The following is a 23,311-nucleotide window of genomic DNA, read 5'->3' on the forward strand; positions in this document are numbered from 1 at the left end:
CAAATGCTTTTAAAAGGACTGACACCTTTAAATGCCTTCAACTCCATTTTAGGCTATGAGGATCATTATAGTCAATGATTCCTAATGTTCCCTGTTTCAGTCTCCAGCAGAGCTGGCGCATTCATTAGGCAACATTCAGCAGCTGCCTCGGGCGCCGGTTCTTTTGTGGGGGGCGCATTGTTCCTGCTTGCGGAGGGGTTGGAGAAATCTTCCGACCCCTCAGAAAGCAGAAACAACGCGGGGCTTAACTTTCAGTCCCGGGTGCTTTCGAGCGCTCGGGACTGAAAGTGCTACCTTGTTTCTGCTTGCTGAAGGGTCGGAGAAATTTTCTGGCCCCTCAGTAAGCAGAAACAAGGGCATGATGATGTCACCGTGTGATGTCATCATGCAGTGTGTGTGCTTTGCACGCGCGCAATAATTATTGAGGGGGCACGCGTCAGGATTCTGCCTCAGGCAGCAGAACCCCACGCACCGGCCCTGGCCTCCAGACTACATGCCAAGAGAGTCAGATAGCTAGATAGTCAGACTAAGCATTTCTTTCTGTGTTTACACTTCTGCCACTGTGACTTTGAAATGTAGAATGCTACTCTCAGGGAAATCGCCTCTTTTTCTTCCATTCATCTTCTTCCACTACACATTTCTCCTTGCACACACTAAAAGGGGACATGTTTCCATCTTGCATCATGATGCAGATGGCCCTCTCACCATCTGTATTCATCTATAGTGAGTTAGACAAGAATACCATTCCTATCGCTAAGTTGTTTTTTTTAAAAAAAAATCTAGAACAGAGGTGTTGAACTCATTTGTTATGAGGGATGGATCTGACAAAATTTCACTGTGAATTTCACAGACTACATTGTGCCATAAAAAGTAACATGATGTACCAGAAATATAAAAACAAAGGTTGCCTCCGCCACTGCAGAAGCTCGCAAATTCTTAGGGAGCGGTGTGATTGCCTCACCAATCCCCTCGCACCTCGGCCTGGCGAGCCCCCTCCCCGGCACCCAATCGCAGCCCCCCCTCCTAGAAATATTTCCACTCTGCCTCGCACAACTCAGTTGTTAGGGACAGGTTTGTGTGGCGGGAAGCTCTGCCGGCGAGCTCCCAGCCATACAGACTTAGAGTGTGGGACAGGCAGGCACGTTGGTGACGGGTTTTGAACCGCGTGGTTGCTTTGACAGTATCTTTGACTTGCGAGGGGGAGAGAGAGGTCTCTCCCCCGGGGCTAACTGCTCTTGTTTCCAGGTCTCCACAGGTTCTGGGCTCCCAGAGGCTCTGCATGTGAGGACTGTTGCCCATGGCTGGATAAGTTCCACTGTCCCCACCCCCAGCCTCCCCCTCCCCTTGCTCTCAACCACTTGGTGTGCGAGCATCTCTGGCACTTGAACCAGGCAGGGGGCATTTGCTGACCCCGCTCCCCTGTGCTGTCGCCTGCTCCCTTCCCTTGGTCTGCCCTCTGCCGCATTCCCAACCCCTGGAAGGGCAGGGTGTGTGTGTGGCAGCTGCCCTGATGCAGGGATGTGGGTCAGAGACTGTCCCTTTAAGAGAGTGATCGGCTGAAATGCAGTCTGCTCTTCCAGCCGCTGTCCCTGCAGGTGCTCTTGATCTCTGTCTCTGTTTTGCAGGTGGGACTCTAAAACAGAGGCTTCCACATATGTCGCTCCACCACCACCCCACTCCCTCAGCTGTTTCTGCCCGCCGATCTGAATGGAGCCCCGCCCACAGCGAGACTACCCAGTGTGCACCAGGGAGACTGCTGAACTCTGTTCCGGAAAAAGAAAATCTGAGCTGTGCCCTCTGTTGTCTCTCCTGCTTAGCATCTGCTGCACGTTCCCTGAGCAAACCCCCCCCCCCTGTCATCATCATCATCATCATTTTATTTGTATCCTGCCCTCCCCGCCGAAGCAGGCTCAGGGCGGCTAACAACATCAATACATTAACTTATACAATAACGTTTAAAGCAATAACTTATTTAACAATTTAATTAGGATTCTAAAATTAATAAAATCAATAAAATTAACATCCTGGTGCTATTTCAGCAGATGGTAAATTTACTTAGCAGTCTCTCTTTTTAATCGGTGAAGGCCATCCCGAAGAGGATGGTCTTGCAGGCCCTGCGGAATTGTTCAAAATCCCACAAGGCCCACATTTCTTCCAGGAGCTGGTTCCATAGGTGTGGAGCCACCACAGAGAAGGCCCGCGTGCGGGTACTCTGTAGTTTTACCTCCTTTGGCCCGGGGATAGTCAGCAGGTTCTTGCCTGCTGACCTCAGTGCTCTCTGGGGTTCATATGGGGAAAGATGGTCTCTCAGGTAGGCAGGTCCTCGGCTATATAGGGCTTTAAAGGCAATGACCAGCACTTTGTAACGAATCCGGTATGTAACTGGTAGCCAGTGCAGTCCGTGCAGCCCTGGCTGTATGTGCTCCCACTTTAGGAGCCCCAATAACAGCCTAGCAGCCACGTTCTGCACCAGCTGCAGCTTCCGGGTTCGGCACAAAGGCAGCCCCATGTAGAGGGCATTACAGTAATCCAGTCTCGAGGTGACAATTGCATGAATCACTGTTGCCAGGTCCTGACGCTCTAGGAAGGGGGCCAACTGCCTTGCCCGCCTCAAATGAAAAAAGGCTGACTTAGCAGTGGCTGCTATCTGGGCCTCCATTGATAGTGAAGGCTCCAGTAGAATTCCCAAGCTCCTGACCCGGCACGCCGCTTTCAGCGGCGCCCCGTCAAAAACCGAGAGAGGTATTTCCCTCCCCAGAGTGCCCCGACTCAGGCAAAGGACTTCTGTCTTTGCTGGATTCAACTTCAGCCCACTCAGCCTTAACCAAGTTGCCACGGCCTGCGGTGCCAGGTCCAAATTCCCTGGGACGCAGCCAGGCCGGCCGTCCATCAGCAGATAGAGCTGGGTGTCATCTGCATACTGGTGACACCCAAGCCCATGCCTCTGGGCAAGGGGGCGCATATAGATATTAAATAGCATTGGTGAGAGAACTGCTCCCTGAGGCACCCCACAATCTAGTGTGCGCCTCTGGGACAGCTTACCCCTGATTGCCACCCTTTGTTCCTGATCCTCAAGGAAGGAGGAGAGCCATTGTAGGGCCAACCCCCTAACCCCTACATTGGCGAGGTGGCGGGTCAGTAGCCGATCGTTGACCATGTCGAACGCAGCCGACAGGTCTAACAACATCAGCACCGCCACACCACCTCGATCCAGGTGCCGCTGGAGGTCATCTGCCAAGGCGACCAGCACTGTTTCCGTCCCATGACCTGGACGAAAGCTGGACTGGCAAGGGTCTAGGACGGAAGCATCATCCAGAAAACCTTCTCCTGTCAGTGCCTTCTCCATAGGAATGCCTGGGAGGGTGGGCAGACTTGTGTTTTGGTGGGGGGGAGAACAGTCTATGAGCTGCCACGCTGTCCCCCACGTGGCTGGACAGGGGAGGGGAGTGCCGCCCCTCAGCCTGCCCGGGCTAACAGCCTACCCGACCCAACAGGGCTGTTGTGCACAGGGCACTAAGCGGGGGGAGGGGCTGATGAAGTGGATTCAAGAGTTCCGCAGGTGATGCACTTTTACTGAGCTCTGTGGCCCCTGGGGGAGGTGTTCCGTGCACATGGCAGGGGGCGTCAGGGCAGCACAGGGGGTCTCTGGGTGCGTGTGTGGGGGTGTCTGCTGCTGGGCTGCTCACTCCCAGACACACATTCCAGCCACTGTCCATGACAGCAAACTCCTGCACTTGGTACTTCCTGCTTGTCTGCCTGTCATTGGCAGTCTCTGACAGCGGGAGGGTGTGGGGATTGACGGCTTCTCCGTGGTCCTGTGTGGAACTGTCTTGCCCCCACCCCCACCTCGCCACCAAGCCAGGCTTCTCATGCGCGCATGCCCAGCCTCACTCCTGTTCCCTCCTCGTGTTGGTGGAATGTCTCTCCTTTGCCTTTGATGGTCTGCCAATCATTGGTTCCATTCTCTGTTTGGGGGTGGGTTGGGAATGGCTATCAGCCTCTCTGGGGCCGCCTCTCCCCATCCCTGTCATGAGCTGTGGTGCATGCAACAAGACTGGCCAATGGGGGGCGGGCTGGCCCTCCCCTCCGGCTGCCTCCGCCTCCCTTGCATGCCTATGCCAGCGGCATTGCCATGGCAACTGTCTCCCTCATGGCAAGCTACGCCTCTCCCCTCCCCACGTTCCAGCATGCCAAAGTCCTCAGGAAGTCTACTAGTGGCACGGCAGCTACGCCATGGCCGGCCGCCACTTATGTCTGGATTGGGCTGCCTGAGTAGCAGTCATTTTACAAAGGAATTTCAAAGGGAGATTAGAGCCAAACTGCTGAACTGCAACTGACAATGAAACTCAAGACAATGCATCCTCCTGGACTGAATTGAGACCCAGGTTTCTTCTGTCATTGCCAATGCCTGCTTTGTCATTTGGCATCTGAAATCACTTCACTGTCCAACAAATAAGGACAGATGGACTCACATTCTGATCTAGCTGTATCTGAAGAAGTGAGCAAAGGCTCATGAAAGTTCATGCCCTGCCACAAATGTTATTAGTTGTTACGTTGCTACTGGGTTCTTGCTCCCTTTCATTAATACAGATTGCAAGATGTGTTGTTTCTTCCCACCTCCATCTTTTAGAACTGGAAAGGATTATATCTCCAAGTGAAATAATGTGTGGATTACAAACTAGACAAAATCCACTCAGTGCTAGTGATTATAATAAAACAGTTAAAAAGCGGGGGTGAGGGGACTTAATGCGAAGAAAATCAGCCAGTGAGGTGGGAGGGGAGAGAGGGAGACCATGTGTTGAACTGGAATATACAGAACCATAAATGTATTTTTAAATACTTAGTCATCTACTCCCCATCCCATAATTCCTAATCAGGGTCTTTTTGATAGAAAATGAAATCTCAGGTAGGCACATAGAAATCTAATCTTTAAAAAAAAATTCAGAATAAAGCAAAATAATTTCCCTTTATTTCCCCTTATCCCAGATACATCTCTTTCCTGCCCCCCTTCCTTTTTAACATGTGTGTGTGATCAGGTCTCAAAGTAAACAGTAGAACCAAGCAATCTTAATGTAAATTGTATTTGTCAGAAGAATCTCCCTCTCCCCCACCTTCTCTCTGAAGAAGTGTGCTTGCACAAAAGCTTATACCTGGATAAAACTTTGTTGATTTTATGACTGTCACTTTCTTGGGCTCTCTCTCTCTCTTTCCTTCCCCCTTCCTGTCTCCTTCCCTCTCCAAAGGAGGAGGAGATCTCAGCCAATGGACCTTGGCAACACAGCAACAGACCTGGAGGATGAAGCAGGAGAGAGTGATTGAGGAAGTTTTTCTCTGCTGTTCACACACATGCTCTCTCTTTTGTTTCCCTCTCTCTTCCTCCTGAAAGGAGATCTCAGCCATTAGAGGGAAGAAAGGCTTGGTGGCACAGCAGCAGCCTGGGAGGATGAAGCAGGAGAGAGCCATTTACTTACAGGCCAGATACTAGCCCTGCAGGGGCTGGCTCCAACCCATGTTTAAAACCCCTAATCTAGAATGTAGTTCCTAAATAAAGAGATTATTATTAGTTTGATAAGTGTGTCTGTGTAACTTTGAAACTGAACTTGGGTAGCTTAAAGCACTCTGAAAAATTAATTAGTGGGTTCTGGACTAACTATACTAGTTAACCTAACAAAAACTGAAGGTGTGGGTGGGTATTTCTGCAAAACCAGTGCTGCTGTGGCAATACTAAACAAATCCAAGCAGTGGGGGTGGGGTTTGCAAGCCTAGCATAACCAGTGCATGTATAGAGTGCCCAGCAGAACCAATGCCTCTGTGGCAATGTCAGCTCAGCAAAGCAATGGGGGGCTCCAAGTCTGGCATAACCAGTGCATGTACAGACTGATGAGCAGTGCCAGTGTAATGTACAAGTGCCCAGTAAAACCCAGTGCCTTAATGCTGCCTTTTCCCCCTCCATTGAAAACAATGGAGGATGAGGGCACCTTCTTCGAGCACTCTGTATATGCATTGGTTCTGCTGGGCACTCAGTACAGAATATAAAAAGAGGAGCCACAAAAATATAATATTAAAAAAAGAAAATAATCTGTAGTACAGGCACTTAAACAATAAAGCAAATCATATCAAAAAGTGAATCCCATTGCAATGGGATATATAAATGACAACACTGCAAAATTCTTGGCAAACAATTTTCCCTATTGGTTATTGTAGATTTTCTAGGCTGTGTGGCCATGATCTTGGCACTGGGAGACCTGATGTTTCACATGCAGCTGTGACTGGCATCCTCAGAGGTGTAACCCAGAAAACTGAAGTTCTCTCTGGGTCAAATTGAGAAGTTGGTAGGTGGGTAATTTCTATCTACTCAGGCTGGTGGGGTAGGGCTATGCCATTATCTTGTGGGAGTTTCTGGCCTACAGGGTTCTGCCCTACAGCTTACAACAGCACTACAGATAAGATTAAAATTTCTATAGCCAATCCATATACAAAATACCCCCCTCAGGTAAACTCCTCCATTAGCACATCACAGCCCAGAAAGCTCCCACAAGCATGATGATGCAGCCCTACCCAACCTGCCTGAGTAGATATAAATTAAATGCCTACCAACTTCTTCTCAATTTGACCCAGAGAGAACTCCAGTTTTCTGGGTTACACCTCTGCGGATTCCAGTCACAGTTGTTGGCAAAACATCAGGTCTCACAATGCCAAGGCCACAGCCACACAGCCTGGAAAATCTACAACCATCAATGGACTCCGGCCATGAAAGCCTTTGACAACATAATTTTTCTCGTGTGCCAGTGTTTTATACACTGCCAAAAATTCACAAGCTGGGCAAACCTCCCCCCTCCTCCTGCCGATAACCCCATAGTATCAAGCTCCAATTCAGTTTTGGAGCCACTTTCAAAATATGTTGACTCCTTTCTACAGTCATTTGTTTGTTTGAAAGACGCTAAGAATTTCATCATTAAAATAGAGGGTCTGAGAATTCCTAAAAATGGTGTTTTGATTACTTTGGATGTCTCTTCTTTGCTTATGCACATAGCACATGAGGAAGCTAGGATGTGCATTCAAACTATACTTCAGCACAATCATGAACTTATGCCACCTACTTTTTTTCTTGCTAGAACTAGTGGAACTAATTCTGGAAAAAAATATTTCTGATATGGGACAGATTTTTTTTTTCTACAAGTAAAGGGGGTGGCTATGGACAGTACATTTGCCCCCATCCTTGCCAACCTCTTCATGGATCTCATTTGTGTCTCTTTGAAGACTCTGTAATCTTTGTAATACTTTTGTTATCAGTTTGACAGCCTGATTAAGCATAACGTTTGGATTGACTTTGTTTAGGATTGGACTGTATGTAATATGTATTGACTAGCGTATTTCCCCATTTCTTTGCAATTCCATGATTGGTTTAATGTTACATGTTTTTAAGTGTTGTTCATGCAACAATATAACATAATTCACTTTTTGGTATTATTTGCTTTATTATGTGTCTGTACCACAGATTATTTTCGGGGGGGGGGGCAATATGTACATGCACTGGTTCTGCTGAGCACTATGTACATGCACTGGTTCTTCTGCTTGACTTAGAAAAATACACACACACCTTCAATTTCTACTTCAAAACTCTCTGGTTTGACATGTCCTTGTTTTTTGTTTGTTTGTTTTTCCTCTCCACCATTGGAAACTAATGTGCCAGTTTTTGTCTTGAAAATGGCAATTTCAAGGGTGTATCCTGTCAAAACCCCCTGGCAATATTTGTATTCATACCAATCTTTTCCTAGCTGCCCACCCCCCACACACACACACACACAAACACACCATTTTCTCTGTTTCTTTTTTCCTCAAAGAACTCCAATCAGTCAGGCAGGGATTTTGTACCACTAAGAACATTACCCAGAAATTTTGTTTTGGTGTTTTGTTCTGTTTTGTTTGTTTTTGCTTTCAGTGGTAGAATCCCTTAAACAAATCCAACTAAATACATATTTAAGGGCTGAAGAAAACCAGGCTTCTTTTGAAATGGTGTCAAAGTGAAATCAGATCAGGTTTCAAGCAGGCAGTAAAAAGATATCAGGATGGGATGTGCTGAAGATGTGAGGATGGCTCAGAGCTCTGTGAAGTACAGACACTCCCACAAACCCCCTTTCATGGTGTATTTTATGCACTGAGAAATGACCTCATCACCTTGTTTGGCCTCAGCACTTGTGTGAAGCTGAAAAGAAGTGGGTTCAAGAAGAATGAAGGGGAAAGAACTATACAAAGAAGTGTATGAGAATGGTAGGAGAAAGAAAGGAAAGTGACATGGAGATAATTTGAAACAGTAATCAGAAAAGCTGAGAGAGTTATTTATTTGCTTAGAAATGTTCAAGGCTACCTCCAGAGACCTACTTGAAGCAACTCACAAAATAAATAATAAAAATGAATTGGCAAAGCACTCACCAGAGAAATAAAAACTGCATAAAAGTAGCACCCTTCAATAACATAATTCTGCATAAAAACAGCAGTCATAAGACTGCTCTTATACTAGATTAGGTCTTAAAAAGAGCTAATAAGGATGAAGTAACTTCAACATAGAGATTTAGAGATAGGGCATGTTTAGATTGCATGCAGCTGCAGAATGCCATTTAAGGAGAGACACTGGAGCAACCCCCAGTTTCATGATTGAGACCACATGTGATCATCCCATAGAAGCACCTAAAATTCTGGGAGACCTTTGCTTACTGGATGCTAAGAAGCAGATTAGCTGGTCTACATTTTACTAAGGAAATTATCAGCTTTCAAAATGATGGAAAATACTAAATAAAGCTTTAGTAACATTTAATTGGCCCAGATCAAGCCATAATTATTGAAGAACAAGTGGAGCACCAGAGCTGGGCAGGGCAACTCACTATTTCCTCTTTCTTTTCCCTGAAAGCCCTCACAGTCTTTACCTTTCCCTTCTCCTCTCCCCACTACCCTACCTTTATCTCCCATCTTCAGCTTTTCCTCCTTCCCCCTGGCGGCCTCTACTTGCAAAAACTATGAGTGAGTTGTTGGGTGCTGACTGCTGGGCTGGCCCCAGTTGCATGGTAGATTTACAGAAGATGCACCTCAAATTTCCCTGAGCTTCCACTGAAGATGGATGATTTGTACCTGTGTCTCCCAGATCCTACTCTAAAACTGCAACCACTATACTGCACTAGTTTTTGTGGGGTGGCTGCTGTTAAACAGTAGCAAGCAGCTGCACTGGGCGAGTCACACAAGCTAGGTGATAGCAATTCACCCAGTGGTTGCTGTGAGACCTGGCCTCAAAGGACAAAACAACACCAGAAAGGGCCCTGCATCTTCTCATTGCCTCTTACTGACAGAAATCAGATCTGCAAGGCTGGCAATATTGTTGTGTTTGCCAAGAAATGGCTGCTGAGGGCATCGGTTTCTTAAACCTAAAGGTGCTCGTTTTATAATTTTGGAGGGGTATCACCCCCCAATGAATTTTTAAAAGCACATTTTAGATTTTTCTCCTAACTTATGGCCCTCCTCTGATTTGAAGAAAGATACATCTTGTCTGTGACATGGCTCCACTCTCCAGGTATCAACAGATCTGGGAATGCTGAGAGTGAGAGATGTTGATACTTAGTGGTTCAGACTAAATTTAGTTGCCTTCACATCAACAGGCCATGGATACGTAGAACAGAGTTCTCTGAAGCCAAGAAAGCAAACAATACTTAATGAAAATTTGAAAGCAGAAACCTATATATATATATATATATATATTAAATTGGGAGCAGATTTACACAGGATGAAGAAATCTGAACCACAACAAAGCAGCATTTTCTTTTGTATTTTTTTTAATGGAGCAAAGCTGTGAGCAAAATGTAATAGGTTTTTTTTATTCCCATTTTTATAATACACCATCTTAAGGCTTGGCTGATATCCTGAAATGTAATGTTTATTTCAATCAACACATTGCCAATTAAAGATTTTAAGTGTTATGGCTAGTAGTGATATCATTGACTTACCTTATATTTGCTCCTGTGATGGCAAAAAATTACAATGGACAATCTTTCTCTGAGGATAGCGGAGGTTTATCATGCATGAGTGTAGGGGTGAAAAAGATTCAAGAATAGAAAATGCAGTCTCTAAAATGCCAGATGTTAAAATTGGAGGATTTGGATGCAATGATGGCTGGCTGTGATGGTCTATCTGCACCAGCCTTTTTTCATTAGATGAACCTTTTTTTGCTGGCAAAATTAGAACATACCTCAGTAAAACTGAAGTCATCAAGTACTTTGTCTTATGAGGCTGAAACTTTGTTTTGCAAGGGCTGCACAACCAATGGCTCTCTTAGTACTATACTTTATAAGACCTTTAAGAGCTTTCAATGCAAGTTCCAAAAAACCCCCAAAACCAACGTAATGAAGGCAAATGGGTTTAGAAGGCAACAAGATTAACCATACATATGTAATCATTTTAAATTGTGATGACAATGTGAAAGGAACAGAACAAATAAACTGTAACTTTATTACAGTTCATTTGCTACAGTGCATGAAGACCTTTTCAAGAAAGCGTGTAACCGAAATTTAGCTGTTTCTAAAGCACCAGTGCAAAACCTGATGCTTTGCTAGACAATATTCTTATGAACTAAAGTTAATTCTTACTAAAAACAGGCAGAAAACATTTTTAAAAACAGCAAGTTGAAGAATTACTTAAGTGGATAACTTTGTTCATCAGTGGGCTTGGTAATTACCAAGCAAGGCTCAAAATAAAACCTGACACATTTCAAAGATCTTTCTTCAGCATATTTTGCCAGGTCAAAGATGGCACTGTGGGCTATCACATATAAGGATTAGGGAGGGAAAAGGGGAAGAGAGACCTTGCAGGTCCATCTTTTTTTGAGCTCAAACTCTTTAATGGTAAAAAGATCTTATGTTCATGCTTCCAAGGCCTTGGCCCTGTCACAGCTGAGCGAGTCATTGATGACATCATGCATGGAAGCTGAGTAACCACACATATTTAAATCAAGCATTACAGGGCCTGCAAGACAGAGATGTTCTGTCAGGCTTTTGGTAAGGGGCAGTGATGGTTTTTTAATGTGACTGTCAGTCATTTCATTTCATCCCCCCTTCAACTCTGAACTAGGGTTGGCAACCCCCAGTTGGGTTACAACACTGAGGAACCACAATTTTACAATGATAAATACAAAATAAAGCAAACTATGTAGCACTATATACGAGGTTATATTAACATACACAGATACATAGCAATGTGGCAATGTAGAAGGAAAAAAATCCCATGCGCTGTAAATCAACTGGTTGCCAAACCAGCCTTCCTAGAAATAGATGGCAAACAAGCCTTCTCCGTAAAGCAAATTGTAAGTCCAAAGAAGAAGAAAAAACAGGATCGGTTTCAGTTTATCCAGCCTTCATCAGCCAGAACTTTATAATTTCAACATCTTATGCCTCCTGCTGTTAAAAAAAAGATCAAACAGTAAAGAAGATAGCAACTCCTCTAAACAGCAACAAACATCCGTAACAAAATCCATACTCACCCAGGCTTTTATACAAAATAACACATTAATGGAAGCATCAGTCCTATTCCATTCTGGGACTAATGTTCCATCATTTTATTGCTGGTATATGCTTCTTCATAAGAGAACCAATGGCCCATCCAGTCCAACACTCTGTGCCACACAGTGGCCAAATTTATATATATATATATATATATATATATATATATATATATATACACACATATACACACTGTGGCTAATAGCCACTGATGGACCTCTGCTCCATATTTTTATCCAATCCCCTCTTGAAGCTGTCTGTGCTTGTAGCCGCCACCACCTCCTGTGGCAGTGAATTCCAGGTTAATCACCCTTTGGGTGAAGAAGTACTTCCTTTTATCCGTTTTAACCTGACTGCTCCAAATACACATAGCAGCCATTACTATATTTATTCTGTTGTGATGCATCATACCTGGTGGTCTAATTATTTCTTAAAGGGGCATATTATTTTAACGAAATATATCAAGACGCTAGCATTTATACATTTTATACAGTTACAGAAACATTTACATATTTTACAACTACCAAAACAACTTAAAGAATAATTTATAAAAATGCCAAAATGTTATACATATAATATAACCACATATATTGTGCTACATAGTTTGCTTTATTTTGTACTAATCCCCAGGTGGGGGCAGGGAATCCCCCAGTTTGGAGATCCTCCACCCCAGGGTCATCAGAAAGCAGGGGGAGAGGGAACTGTCTACTGGACACTCCATTATTCCCTCTAGAGACCGATTCCCATAGGTTATAATGGAGAATTGATCCACTGGTATCTGGGGTTCTGGGGGTGACTGTGTTTTGAGGTAGAAGCACCAAAGTTTTAGCATAGCATCCAATGCCTCTTCTCAAAACACCCTCCAAGTTTCAAAAGGATTGGACCAGGGGTCCAATTCTATGAGCCTCGAAAGAAGATGTCCCATCCTTCATTATTTCCAATTGAGGGAAGGCTTTTAAAAGGTGTGTGGCCCCTTTAAATGAAATGGCCAGAACTCCCTTTGGATTTCAATTATGCTTGTCACAACCTTGCTCTTGGCTCCACCCCAAAGTGTCCTGGCTCCACCCCAAAGTCTCCAGATATTTCTTGCATTGGACTTGGCAACCCTACTCTGAACTGTGTTCCCTCTCCCCACTGTGAAGGAGGAGAGATTGGATTTATACCCCACCCTTTGCTAACCAAAGGAGTCTCAGAGCAGCTTACAAATCTCCTTTCTGCATATTTATACAGTATAGTACTATTGGCAGCATAATGTCATGCATGTGTATTCTCACACAGCTCAGTGTGAGTCCTGTTCATCTCCCTACTGCAGACCTGTTATTGCTACACCATTCCACAGCCAATTTTTAAAATTAAGAGTGAGCAAACCACCCAGTCAGTTATGTATTAAAAACTATATTTACTGTTTATTTCACACATACACTTTCTCACAGGGAGTCATAGTTTCTTCTTCACACATTAATTATCTGATCCATCAATAATCCTGAGGGAAAATCCATTTCACTTCCTATGCAGATATCAAAGTGCCCCCAAGGCAGAAATGAAAATGCACACCACAGCTATTGTGTAGCTGCAAAGCAGTTCATTAGTTGTTCAGGGTAGATCACTGTGGGATGAAGAGCTCCGAGGCTTGGCTTACAAGTGATCACAACTGTTAAAAAATGGCACAGTTGCCTGTCAGAAATGTTCATTGTGAAGTTCAGAACACTTGAAATCAGGGATGCGACTGTGTTTTCTGGTGGAATTCTCTCATGCCTGTGAGATGTAATACATATTTTATCAGGGAATCCTGGTTTTCCTTAAGATGATAGCTTTAGCCCTATATTGAAGAGATGGGGATGTTAATAATACATGGGACTACCTCAGACTACAATGTGATGCCTTATTTTTTCAAGGCACATTTCTGTTTTAGAAGAGTAATGTGCCCTAGCACATGATTTGGGAATAAATGATCTAACCAAAGGAATGATCACTGTGAGTCTCAGTTACATTCCATTACTTTATGAAAAAGTATTTATCTTGGCCATGGAGTGCACGACTGGGTGATTGATTATATATTTATTTATTTTCAGAGGCAGAGTTTCCATCATGTGTTCCAGTCTGTGAACCTCTAAAGAGCCATTTTAGATACAGCAGCTGTGCAAAGGAGGGCAACTAAAGGCCCCCAGACAAAGCTTTCCACTAGCACCACCCACCCTGCCACATCACTCAGGCACAATGTAAACATCATATGAAAACAAATCAGAGTCTTGGGGTGACCAGGTCATCCCCAATTGTTTTCTTCTAGGCAGCTATATAATTATTGTTGCTGGCTTGAGGATCTATAATAAGTGATGAAATACTCCAAGGTCTTGGTGAAAGGGGTAAATAGGAAAGATGGCGGGGGGGGGGGGTGGCATAACAATAGTCACCAATTTTTCCAAAGCTTTTCTCTGCCACCGCCCAGGACAAAAAGACAGGGATAAGCAATTTGAATCTTCCCCATATTTAGGAAAGAGATAGTATGCCAAAGTGAAAAACTTCCAAGATCATTTATAAAAATACATCTAAGCTCACCTTAACAATCCTATGGCAGCTGTTAAAAAATGTAACTGACTGAGAAATGGGCTTGTAGAAGCAGTATCAAATATTCAAGTGGCATAGCTACTGACAAATTAACTGGCTTGCCTTCAAAGTGCATAAAACTGGAAAAGAATGATGTGCACTAGAAGAGCGTGAAATTTACATGCTCCAGAACCACTACTCTACTGAAAAGGATCAGTACTGGCTTGGGTTCATAATTATGACTGTTCCCAGTATATCTCTAGGCAAGCCAAGTATGAGAAGAAAACTCTCATAATTCTGGGATGACAACATAAATTAAGATTTCATAGCCTCACCCACAGCCTAGACAAGGTTGAAACTTGCTTTCTGGCTCCAGATCTTTATATTAACAGAGAACAGCCTCAGTGTTCCTATTCATGACAGCAAATCCAGGGGAATGTTGCACTTGATAAGCTCGTCAGAATTACTCAACCTTTGAATACATGTTACTTTCACTTATAAGTCTGATTCAACATGACCTCAGCAACTCCCCGATGTAAATGCTCTCATACACAGAATCTTAAGTGGAGCTTTAGAAATTGGGAGCAACACGCTTTCTGCTCAAGCCAGAAAGGGCAGTGAAGCCTGCAAATGAATGCATCTTTTTGTACCAGTTTTGGCTGAAAGACATCCTGAGGACATCACCTCTCATTGGACTCCTTAGTTTTCAAGGAGATGGTTTTTATTTGGAGCTATTATGAGAACACTGCTCCTTCTTACTCTTGCCAAATGAGAACCACATGCCGGGAATATGGGATCTTTCAGAGAACAGGCACTTGCAGTTTCTCATTTCTTGTGCACTACCTCAGGGAGGGGCTCCAGAAAGCACAGAGGGGGGAAGTAATTTACCTAAGCATCACAACTGTGGAACCACAGATATCAAGAACTTGGGAAAAGAACTTGAAGAGCAACAAAATTACCAGGGGGATATCAGCTTCATTTTTGTTGTTGTTTCAAAGTGTTGCAAGCTATCAAAATGCATTATGTAGACAAAACCCAAAACAATAAATTACATTCCAACTGTACAGAGTATTCAAGTAGAGGTGAAAGGCCCTTTGTTCAAGATACAGAGTAGAAAGACTAGCAATCAGGACCCTTGATTTCTATCCGACTCTTGGTTTAATGTGTGCATGGGTAATTGACCTTTTAACCCTTTTGTATTTAACTTTACACATAGTACAGGCATACTTTTGCTATGCACACATATCATAGTCTTTCCTTGAGAATGATGAATAGCTGAGTCCTATTGACCAGTAAGATCTGAACATTCCCCCCCACAGTCGGAATAAAGAGGCTGACACAGAATATTGGGAAACGGGCCACTTTATTTAATTAACACAACTAACATGGCAAGGGCTACCTGCAATTGGACAAGCCCTGGGGTCTTCCCACAACCCCGCCAAGTACAATAATGGGCAAGCCACCCAACCCCTGGCACGAGCCATGTGATTGTGGCTAATGCCGGGCCAGCCAGGCCAAAAACTACCCTCCTGTGACGGTAAGGTATGGGTTAAACATAAAACCAAGGACACATAGAGCCTGCGTCAGGTGACCTGAGGGTGGGGGCCAGAGTGCTCGGACCTCTCAGTGAGAGATTGACAGCTAACAGCTGAGGCAGTCAGTTAGTGTCTGACAGAGACTGAGGAGAGTCAGTTAGTGCCTGACAGAGCCAGAGAGAGTTAGTACCGGACAGAGTCAGAGAGAGTTGGTCTTTTGAGAGAGCTGAGACAGTGGCTGAGGAGAGAAGAAAAGCTGACTGCTAGCTCTATAAAAACAGCCAAGGGGCTGTGTGTGACAATGGAAGAGTCACGATGAAGACCTGAGTAGTCACAGACACATATTTACATCTCTTAAGAGCTAGAGAGGTGGTTGAGGGGATATATGTGGGTCTAAAGGTCTGAAGGGCTGGGAGTAGAGGCTCCAGTCGACGTGAGAGACTTGGCACAGTATACCCAAGAGGCCAGCCTTTGCTAGTGTTGGAGAGTGTATTATATAGAGGAACTGTGAACCTGAGAGACCTAAGAAAGAAGAGAAAGATAAGATATTATAAAGCCTGAAGATATTGAGCAACTTGTTAACTGTGTGAGATACTTTTTAGCCCATGTAAATATCTCCCATATCCCCAGTTAAGACTTTGTGTTATAATAAATATCTGTGGTTTACGTTAAAGTTCTCTGGTGCCTATAATTTGGGAAAACTGACAAAACTGCTGTGATCAAATAGAATTATACAAATAGAATTATACATCCATCTGAAAGCAAAACCCCCGAAGAGACTAGAAGAGAGAAATCCATATTTTACCCACCCCTTGAGTTATATATTCCTGAGGTAAAAGTTTTAAAAGGAAGAACTGAGGAGACAGAGGGGCTGGGGTAGCCATAAACAGCACATAGAAGCGACCCAGTAGGACCGTGAGGCGGGTGCTGTTATACCTCCCCTTCAACTTCAGCCCCGATCACCAGAAGGAGGCGAATTTAGTGGGAGGCATGAATATGATCTGCATTCTACAGCACTGAGCCATAAAGCCCATCTGCCGTTCCTGCGTATCGACTGTACTAACATGTGCAGTGGCCTGGGTGCTCACTTGCAAGGTATAAACCCCTTGCTCCTTCTGCCACTGCCAATGCCAAGCCTCTGCTTAGGCATTAGCGCCCCACTGGGTGACCTAATGCCACCCGAAGCCCTTGCCGAATATCACTTAAAAAGGCCTGGTTCCCTGCATCCGACAGATGAACTCCATCTGGCCGATAAAGCTCTCCCAGATCCACCCTAATTCCATGGTGGAAAATGAAGGTACCCAGGCCTCCTTCCAAGGCTTTACACAGGGCCTGGTTTGCCTTCTGCCTGGCTCACTCCAACTCCACAGAATCCCAGGCAGCCCGCCAGACTCTTCTTGGAAGGATGGCAGACCACATTATACGGACTCCAGGCCACCTCCACACAATGGCCCGAAGATCCGACATTGCCTGCAATGAGAGGGTCTTCCCCTTCATCAGCCCCAAGTCATTCCCACCCAAGTGGATGACCAGTATATGAGGCGGGGAACCAGTCCTCCCAGAAAACAACAATGGCAAGAGCCCTGGCCATCTTAGCCCATGGCACCCCTGCCATTGAACCACAGCCCACTCGCTCAACCCCAACTGGGTTCCAAACAACAATCTCTTTGCATAGTGGGCCATCCAGAAAATCATACTGTGCCCGCATATGAGGATCCGCAGCCTCTCCTGCTGAGACACAGCATTTGAAATGAGAAAACAGTCAAACACAACTGAACTTTAATTATTTAACCTTAACCGCCACACACCCACCACCTAGGGGGGACACCAGTGGGTGCACATAAGCCCAGAAGGCTGCCGAACACCAACGGCCCACCCTCTGTATGGCCAGACCCGGACAGCCCATAGCAAAAGCAGTTGAAGCAGCCCCAATTCGAAAAGAATGGGTCCCAAACTTAAACCTGGCCAAGCCTAACTTGTCTAAAGCCCTAGAAATAACAGCCCAAAACTGGTACTTGGTAAGGGGGGAATCACCCTAGTGGCGAAAAAGCGGCCCTTCGGCATACCCCCTAACCATCAAATAATGCTGCAACGCTTGGACCGGGCAAAGACCGGTCTCCTCACAGGGAACAATCGTAATCTTGGTACCCTTACATCTTTGGTCCATTTTGGACTGCCGGACTTGCAACACCACATGTCCACCCTCAAATTTGACATCCCTGCTCTGCAGCGCCCAGTCAGATTGGTCATTCCGTGACAACTGCACCAATTCGGAGACCCTTAAGGCCCCAAAGAATGCAGTTAGCGCTACTGCATGGAACAGTGCCACTTCGTAGTCAGAACTACACACCTCAGGCCAAACCTGAGATAACACCCTCAATATGGACGGAGAAATGGGTTGCTGGGCATCTGCCCGTGACCCCCATTTCCTGGACCATCCCTCAAGCATCTTCTTCAACCTGAAGTCCCCCACTTCCACCGGGTACCCCTGGGCCTTACTGATAAAGGCTAATGCAGCCAACTGGCCCCTAATGGACTTAATTGCTAGTCCCTTACCTTTAAGATGCTCACAAAACTGCATCAGGTGCTGAACTGGGATGCGCCAGCTATCCACCAACTCTGACATATGTCTGAAGGTCCTAAACTGAAGCGTGGCCCGCTCATACGCTTTCCGTGTACTCAGAGCCAAAGCTAGCAAAATTGCCCTACTGGCTTCAGCTTGCCAAGCTGTCACAGGTCCTGGGGCATCCGAACCTGCTGTGGATCGGCCTCTGGGGCTAGCTGGAAAAAGCGCTCCATCTGTCGGTGAGACAGAGCGTCCACCACCCCGTTACAAACACCAGGAACATGTTTTGCTAAAAACAACATGTTCAGTTGAAGGCAACGCAACGTGAAAGCCCTCACCAGGTTCATAACCGGTATTGATTTGGAGGATAGTGAATTAATAGCGTGCACCACCGACAAGTTGTCACACCAAAAGTGCACAGCCTGGTTTGCCAGCAGTTCACCCCAAATCCAAACTGCCACAACAATAGGAAAAAACTCCAAAAAAGGTTAAGTTCCTGCAAAGGCTGTTTGTTTGCCACTCCTTAGGCCACTGCTCTGTGCACCAATGCCCTTGAAACACAACTCCAAAACTAGTCAAACCAGCCGCGTCTGAGGAAATCTGAAGGTCAGCTTCGACTTTCCTATCCTCCCGCCAAAAAGACACCCCGTTGAACGATTCCAAGAAGGTCTCCCACATCTCCAAATCACTGTGCATACTCGCCATTATGCGTGCCCTATGATGGGGTAGCTGCAGGGACCCCATGGCATCGCACAGGTGCCAAAGGAAAGCCCTGCCCGGTGCTACTACTCTGCAGGCAAAATTGAGATGCCCGACTAGTTGCTGCAACTTCAACAGCGACACCTTGTGTTTCTTCCTAAGTGCTGCCAGCCGTTCTCTAAGCTGCCGGACCTTTTCTTCTGGAAGTCGAGAGGTTTGCTGTAGCGTGTCCAGCTCAATGCCCAAAAACGTCAGCCGTGTTGCCGGGCCCTTGGTTTTCTCATGAGCCAAAGGCACACCAAGCTCCGCTGTCAGCTCCTTAAACAATTCGAGCAACCGGGCGCACCACCTGGTCCCTGCTACGCCCACAAATAAAAAATTATCCAGATAATGAACTGTTTCATTACATCCAGATCTGTCCTTCAACAGCCATTCCAAAAAAGAACTGAACCTCTCAAAGGCTGCACATGATATAGAACAGCCCATGGGCAGAGCTCTATCCATGTAATACTTCCCCTCAAACTTAAACCCCAACAACTCAAAATCCTCTGGGTGTACTGGTAAAAGGCGAAATGCCGACTTAATGTCACATTTGGCCATTTTCGCTCCCAGTTCACACCCCCGCACTACTTTGACCGCTTGGTCAAAAGAAGTGTACTGAACTGAACATAGATGGTCAGGAATTCCATCATTCACCAATCCACTGTTGGGATATGACAGATGGTGAATCAACCTGTATTCACCCTCTGCCTTCTTGGGCTCCACTCCCAAGGGGGAAACCCGTAAACATGGAACTGGGGGGTCGTCAAAAGGACCGATGACTCACCCCTCCAAACATTCCCTCGCAATCTTCTCTCTGACCACATGCTCAAGCCCTACAACAGAACGAAGATTAGAAGCCCTACAAGGCACCCGAGGCCCTTGAAACGGGATCCTGAAACCCACAGTGAATCCTTCCCATAAGTCGACTCCATCCGCTACCCTGGGATAACCTTCCAGAAAACACCTAAGAACCCTCAGCCGAATGGGGCTGGGCCCCTTTTCCAGGCGTCTGCAAATTGCCTCCGCCCCCAGGGCGCTTAGCTCCCTCTTTCTGTTTAGTCTTGGTACATGCCAAGAATGCGTGGGGCCCGCCACAAACCAGGCATTCATGCCTGAACTTACATGCTTTCCGGGAGCACGCTCCCTGCGAAGTGAACTCCTAGCACAACAGCCAGGGTTGAATCGGCTGGCCCGCCGAAGAGCGGGCTATGGGTACACCAGGTTGTTTATGCACCAAGTGCCCACTGTCAGCCCTGTCCCCCACATTAGGTTTCGCTGGAGCCATCAGCTGCAACCACAGCTGCTGATTGATTTGGTCCCATGGTAAGGCTGGATTAAGTGCTGCCCTCATCCTAAATGTTTCATTGTACTGCAACCATGCAGCTCCAACAAAATCCGTGTAAGCCCTGTATATAATATCACAGTATTGGAACGATGGCGCAGCCCTACAGGGCTGAGCCCTAGCGATGACTCTCGCATATATAAGAAAACCAGGAAGCCAATTGGCTCATGTGCGGTCAACCTTCCTACGCCTAAGCTTTTCTTTCTCCTTTTCTTCCTTGCTTTTCTTTTCCAATTCCCTGTACAGGAGACTAAACACATCGACATATTTCCCCCTCAAGATTTTCTCCTGCGTTGTGGGGGTCAAATGGTCCCCTAATGGCATAGCGGGATCCCTGACGGGGAAAGCCAGAAAAGGCACTGACCCATAAGGATTTGGGGAAAAACCCCAGGCATTCCCTTGCACACCCAGCCACCCCATAGGCTGGGCCATTGCCATGTGCCGACCCCAAGGGAGGACCCCCATAACTGGTGAAGATGCCGATGATGCCTGGGCAGCCTCTGCCCCTGTTGATACCGCTGGTGGTGAACTCCACTTCACTGTGCTACCTTGTGCTTGTCCCATAGCGGAACTCCCAGCAGCCCACATCGGGCCAGGTTGGGCAGGAAAAACCCACTGCCCACGTTGATCTGCCACTGTAGCAGCTTGTCCTAAACTAGAAGGTCCCGGCGACACACTGCAACCCCATGGCCCCCATGGCCACACCTGCGAGTGTTGTGTAGGTGCGATTTTACCTTCAATTCCTGCTGGCGTAACCGCCACTGCCACTGGTTGAACCATCTGCTGCCTTTCTTCTATAACCTCCGTGTCCCCGCCTTGAACCCATAAATGCGTCCTTACTCGTCCCAGCCTCCTGGCTATGATCGGGGGTCGTCCTTGAGCCCATGCCCTCCTGCAAGGCAGACAGTTGCACCAATACCTCTTTTTCAAAAGTAAGAGACCCCGACCACCCCAAAGCCCTGTGGCGGCCTGACCAAGTTGAAGATGCCCCAGCTGCACCCCTTTCTCTCTCCAATGTGCACTCTAGTCGCTCCATGATGGCCTGCCTCGTATCACTCTCGTCCTTCTGCTCTTCCTCTGGGCGAGCCCGCTTATTACTACCCTTGGCCGGTTGCTTGCCCTTTCATGGGCCTTGCCCCTTCTTTGGACCCATAGTAACCAGTAACCTACCTTACACCAAAAGTGTAATAGGGAAAGAGGGGGGTGAGGCCCCTCCCCCTAATATTGTCGAGCCGCTGCTTGGCCAGAAAACCCCAAGTTTTGACGAGGAAGGGGAAGAAAGCTGGGGCGGGGAGTAACTACTGGCCCCGGCTCACTCCTTCTTAACTTGCTTCACCTCTCAGCTCAGCACTCAAACCTCGCCCAGAACTGAGCCCATCTTCTCTCAGCCACCTCAGCCTGAAGCAGGGAAGGGTGGCTCTGGAGCATCTTATCCCCCCCACAGAGGCCTGCCACCCTCGGGCAGCCCTATCCCGCTAGAAAGGTCTCCCAATACAACCCGAGTACTGCGGGCAGCACGCTGCTGTGCCGCCCCCCAAACGACGCCGCTCCTCCAAGCTGCTCCCAGGCGGGAGCTTGCCCAGCCAAGCATCCTCACTGACGAGCCTGCTCCGCACAGCGCCAACCGCCACCACCGCTCTCTGGCCAGCAAAGGGGCCCATCGCCTATTCCTTGCCTCGCTCTTGGCTCAGGATGCACAGCGTGTGACTGACTCTACCGAGAGCACAATCAAACCGTGTTGTTCTGGGCGGGGTTGAGGCTATATATAGCCCCGACGCACCACCCACACGCAGCCCCAGATGCCCAAAAAACTCTCAAGCCTCCATCCTTCCGTGGAGGCAAAACACGGCCCCACAGCACGTAGCCGCTTTGTGGCCTGGCTAGGGTGGGGCCGAAATTCTGTGATATTGACTCCAGCACAATGGCATAACTAATATCAACTGCAAAGCAAATTCCAGTTCTAGTACAGAGTCATCAACAAACACTGCTATTGCCTTGTTCACAACTGCATGTGGTTCCTGCCATGACCATAGCACAATCTTGTGCCAGATTTTCTAAAAAAATAAAGAGGTCTGCACATTTTATTTTGATGGGTGAAGAAAGGAACTTTGTAAAACTGCTCATGTTCCCAACCTCCGCATGTGCATTTGAAATTCAGAATAGTGACTACATGTGTATAATTATACAGCAACATGCATATTGACTGTATTCAAAGCTTCAAGATAGCATATAAATGCAGGGAGCAGTGAAACCATGCATGAAGACCACTTGCCTCCCACAGACTAAAAAAAAAAAAAGAGTATGAAAAGGACATAAGGATTTGGAGGCTTAGGTCTTCAGAGTGACTGTCTATCTCAGAGAACTATTATTCAGTGCAATGTCACAAGCAATGTTTGCACTGCAGTGATGACTGTAACTGATTGCTGTCAAATCACACTGGCTAGTTGTTAGCAGTCAGACCTCTCCTCTTCTCTAACAGAGGGCCAGTTTATATATCAGAAAGGCAAAAATAGCCTTCTTAAGATATCATCTCAAAAAAGAAAACATAAGTACAGGACCCAAAATGGATGCCGGTCAGAAACAAGCCTGGGCAAGTATTTTTGGAATATGAATAAGAGCAGCTAACTGTCTATTGTCCCTTCCACATCCTGGAGAGTTGTAGAACTGTAAGGTCTCCCCAAACCCAGGGCTTTTTTTGAGCAGGAATGCAGTTCTGGCTGTCTTTGTGTTAAGGGCTGTTGCCTAATATGCAAATGAGTTCCTGCTGGGCTTTTTCTACAAAAAAGGCCTGCCAAAACCTGTTAATGTTGGATTAATTTAATCAAATCCAACCTTACATCCTTGGCACCCTCATCCTAATTAAGCGACACTTAATCAACTCTTAATTCTATTCACCAAACCCATTACCTTTGTCATCCAGTACTTGCAGGGTCATCAAGCTCCTTTCATACTTTTTGCATAACCTAGAAAACCCCCATCAAGTTATTATTTGGGGGCATCATGTCAGCTCATTTTTGAGGGCTCATTTTTACCTATATCAAGA

The sequence above is a fragment of the Heteronotia binoei genome, chromosome 1 (genome assembly GCF_032191835.1).
Source record: "Heteronotia binoei isolate CCM8104 ecotype False Entrance Well chromosome 1, APGP_CSIRO_Hbin_v1, whole genome shotgun sequence".
Classification (NCBI taxonomy): Eukaryota; Metazoa; Chordata; class Lepidosauria; order Squamata; family Gekkonidae; genus Heteronotia; species Heteronotia binoei.